Here is a 4,031-nt window from a genome sequence, read left to right on the forward strand (position 1 = left end):
TTGAGCAGGGGGTTGGACTAGATGACCTCCTGAGGTCCCCTCCAAACCTAATTTTCTATGACTCTGTTTTTCTAACTCATCTATGGAGGACTTGCTGGGTAAATACACATATTTCTACCAGCCCAGAAAAGGTAATAGGTGAAGGCCAGTATGCAGCATGACAGGTGCATGTTCCATGTGACCCATGGGTGCAAGGCAGATTCTCTTGTTAGCAATGCAGTACATTCAGAGAATTTTATAGTGCAGTGAATTATAGTCAAAGAATACTTTTGCTCATGCAGCATTTCTTAGACTTCAGTGAAGAAACACTGCTACTAATATTCAATAGAATGGATTTGTACCAAAGATAATAAGCATACATAAGCTTTTTGTTTGTAAAGTTTGGGCCACTGTAGTCAAAACAAGGGGTTAGTCAAAATTGATTTAGTATAGAAGTTTCCACCGCTATTACTTTATTTCTGAAAATAAATCGGTGGGCATGCATGTGAACATGCATATAAATCAGAGATTCTCAACCACATGCTGTGAGATCTTTTCAAGGGTGTTACTGGGTGCTAGTACCCTTAAGTGTACAAACATGATTCACAAGATAAATCCAGACATTTCAAATAGGAATTCATACGGTTAAAAACATTCTGACCTGTTGTCATCTGAATTCTTTGCAACAGTAGAATTGCTCTCTCATTTTTCTATAGTCAAAAAATGAGTGAAAACTAAGAGGTAGCATTTTCTGAAGGATGTCTTGAATCTACCGAGGGATATCTTGAGATTACAAGAGTTGAGAACCCCTGGTGTGAACTATAAATAGACATTATAAGTATATGTATGACAACCCCTCTGACTCCATCTTCCAAAGAGGTAATATGCCTGCTTTTAATAAGTGTTGTCTTTGCCTCTTACTATACTTACTGAGTCTGATGCGTCTAATCAACTAATTGATTGAATATGGCTGTTTGCAGATCTGAGTACTGTATTTTCTCGTATTCAACAATGTCATCTAAGCCCCTCTGTGGGACATGTTCAGTGGTCTCCTTTCCTCCCCTTCAGCCTCTCCCATGCCTGGTGGTCCTTAAACCAGCCCACATCATACAGAAAGTGCAAAGCTTCTGTCACGTATCTTTAGGCAGTCCCTCACAGTGGCTCCTTCCCGTCAGAGCCAACAAGCTGCTTTGTATCCCGAGTCTATAAGTTCATGCTCTCCAGTTCCTGCAAAGCCCCTGCTTCAGGGAAAGCAAAGTCAACAATAAACCCCCAGAAAACAACCATGCTGTAACTCCTGGGCCTGGCTTATACATATCTCTGCTCCTCCCCTTCCTGGCCACCTGGCCTGGGGTTCCCTTAACAGGAATCGGTGGCTTCCTATTAGCCTAAACAACAGGCATACTACTACTGTTTTCTGCAGTCCTGTCTCTCTCAATCAGCTGCCCAGGATTTGGTTTCTGTAATTGGCCAATTTAACCCTTTGGCAACTGCAACTCTCTTAGTTCTGCTATAGACCTTGGATAGTGCCTCTGACAGTTGATTGCTATTTCTGGAGCACTGGGCCAGACAGCAACTCCATGACAGTTTGAAGCTTGAATTATACCCCTTATGGAGCCCTCTTGAAGGTACTATGACTCTCTCTGGGCTCTCTTCTCTTAGTAACGGGGTAGGGACCTGGTTATACTTTTTATGGTCTTGATCTTCCACTAAATAAGATAACCTTTCTTATGACAGTTTTGCTGTTTGCTAGATGCTCCTCGTCTCTCTCCTCCTACTTCACAACCCTGAAAACTATTTAGCTCTTTTCAAATCATAGAACTATCCATGGAAACCAGTCTTCAGCAGCAGCTAGGGTTTAGGCTTTTTAGTTGAACAGAAAAGGGAGGGTGAGTCAACTGAAGATTAATCTCTGCCCCTGTTCCATGCAGCTATAATCTTACAAAAATCTTTTTTTCTTCATTTTGCCTTTCAAAAACAAGGTGCATGTTATACTGTGGGGTGTGTTGTATGCAAAAAATACAGTACAGTATTTCCAATACTGAACCTCAAATGTACTAAACAGATACTGGCCACAGGCCAAGGAATTGGGACCCCAAATGTCAGCATCAGCCCCACCAGTTGACAACAGTTTAAAGCCATCAATTATGTCCAGACAATAATCATATGGAGGTGGTATCACAGTTCCAAGACTTAGGTACACACAGCCCACAGTACAATTTATGGAATAGATGGCCGCACTTTGGCAAATTCCTTAAACGTCTAGTTAATCAATTTAGTAAAACACCTTTGTTTCCCAAAATGTTTTGATAAGACCAGTCATAGTGAAATGCTTTGAAGAATATAAGCCATGGCAAATGAAAAAGGAAAGCAGGAAGCTCTTGAGTCTTGTAATTCAATATGTAACCAACAATAGAGATGCTTAATTCACATGGGATGCACATGGGATTCCAAGGGAAAATAACCCTTGGAATTAGGTGCTCTCTCTGCTTACATTAGATGCAGATGAAAAAAGGGGAAAATAAGCAAAAAAAATTGTCGTGCAAGGTTTATATGTGGTATGTGTGGCTCTTAATAAGAAAATCTCTCAGAGAAAAAAACAAGTAAAGGAGCTAAACAAGGAATTAAAAACAGGAAAAAGAACTAAACAAAGAGTCAAAATGACAAACAGAGTGTCAGTAAGCTTAACACCTCTTTTAGCACATAGTTTAGGAAGCACAAAGAAATGTCTGAGTGGCTGCTTAACTGAATGCACTCAGGAAGAAGCAGAAAAGTTGGAATGGCAGAGAGGCAGAGGATTTAAAAAGTGCATATCAAGAAGCTCAGGAACAATTAACCAAGGCAAAGAAAAGTGCTTGGGTAGATTATTCAAAATATTGGATAATAAAAGAAAAAAAAGAAGAATTAAAAGTGCAAAGTAATGCATCAACGGGACAGGATGCTGCTCTTTATGTCCTCATGAAGCCCAGTGTGCCTCCTTTCTGGTATATCAACAATGAGGAGGAGGAGGGAATAGATAGGTTTCATCAGGAATGTGATTCTGAATATGAGCTTTGGTTTCAGCAAAACAGTACAAATGAAAGTTGGTCTGTAGTGAAGCCAAAGGCAAAACAGTGTCCCACTGGGGTATGCAATGTTATCATGAAAAAGATGTTGCAATCCCTAGGTCTAAATCTAAAACTCTTATGTCCTATATATTGGGCAGAAGACTTATGCAAAAATGGAATGTTGTGACCTGAAGAAAGGCATTTGATGCCTGAAATCTTGTCCAAGAGATCTCCCAATTAGACAGTTCATAGGATCATAAGAAAGTAAGGCTGAAAGGGACCTCAAAGTCATTTAGTCCAGCCTCCTGCTCAAGGCAGAATCATCCCTGACTAAAACCATCCCAGCCTAATCTGTCTAACCTGCTTTTGAAAGCATCCAAGGATGGAATGACCTAGTCGGGGATAGTTCTGCTTTGAGTAGGGGGTTAGACTAGATCAGTGGTTCTCAACCTTTTTTGTACCAGGACTTCTGTAAACATTGATGGTCAGACCCCCCCTGGCCCTGCCAATGTCCCTCATGTCGGGACCCAGGGTAGCTGGCCAGCAGCTCTCCCTGACTCCCACCCGGGCAGTGGTCGGCAGAGGGTCGGTCCGGGGGCCTTAGAAGGCCGTCAGGCGGATACCTGTGACGCTTGGAGTGGAATTAATTAGGCGGACGCTTATCGGTTGCAAAGCAAGATTATTTACTCACGCCGTCAAGGTGGTGAAAGACGGAGGTTAGAAATACTTGGTTAGTTATAGCTTATAGGTCGTAGGTCGGTCTGCATAAGAGTTCAGTGGTCGGGCAGAGAAAAGGTTGGGCCGGCAGGTCGTTGATTTACGTCTGAGATTGGGTCGAGGAGCTAGGGGGCCACTGGCAAGTGATCAAGTTGTCAGTTACTCTGATACGTGTGATCAGAGGTCTCCAAGGTTCGTACGGAGGTCCCCCTTCTTCTTCTCCTTTGCGGAAGTGTATTGGGGTTTTATTTGTGTAATAGCCAATTGCTTTTCGCCACGTCATAAATT

The 4,031-nt window shown here is 42.1% G+C and overlaps 1 long non-coding RNA gene across 1 annotated transcript in view; it reads right to left on the bottom strand.

Moving 5' to 3' along the window:
• LOC102384669 overlaps positions 1-4,031 on the bottom strand; it is a 124,924-nt gene that overhangs the window by 62,563 nt on the left and 58,330 nt on the right. The window lies entirely within an intron of this gene.

This window comes from Alligator sinensis, unplaced genomic scaffold (genome assembly GCF_000455745.1).
Source record: "Alligator sinensis unplaced genomic scaffold, ASM45574v1 scaffold601_1, whole genome shotgun sequence".
Lineage (NCBI taxonomy): Eukaryota > Metazoa > Chordata > Crocodylia > Alligatoridae > Alligator > Alligator sinensis.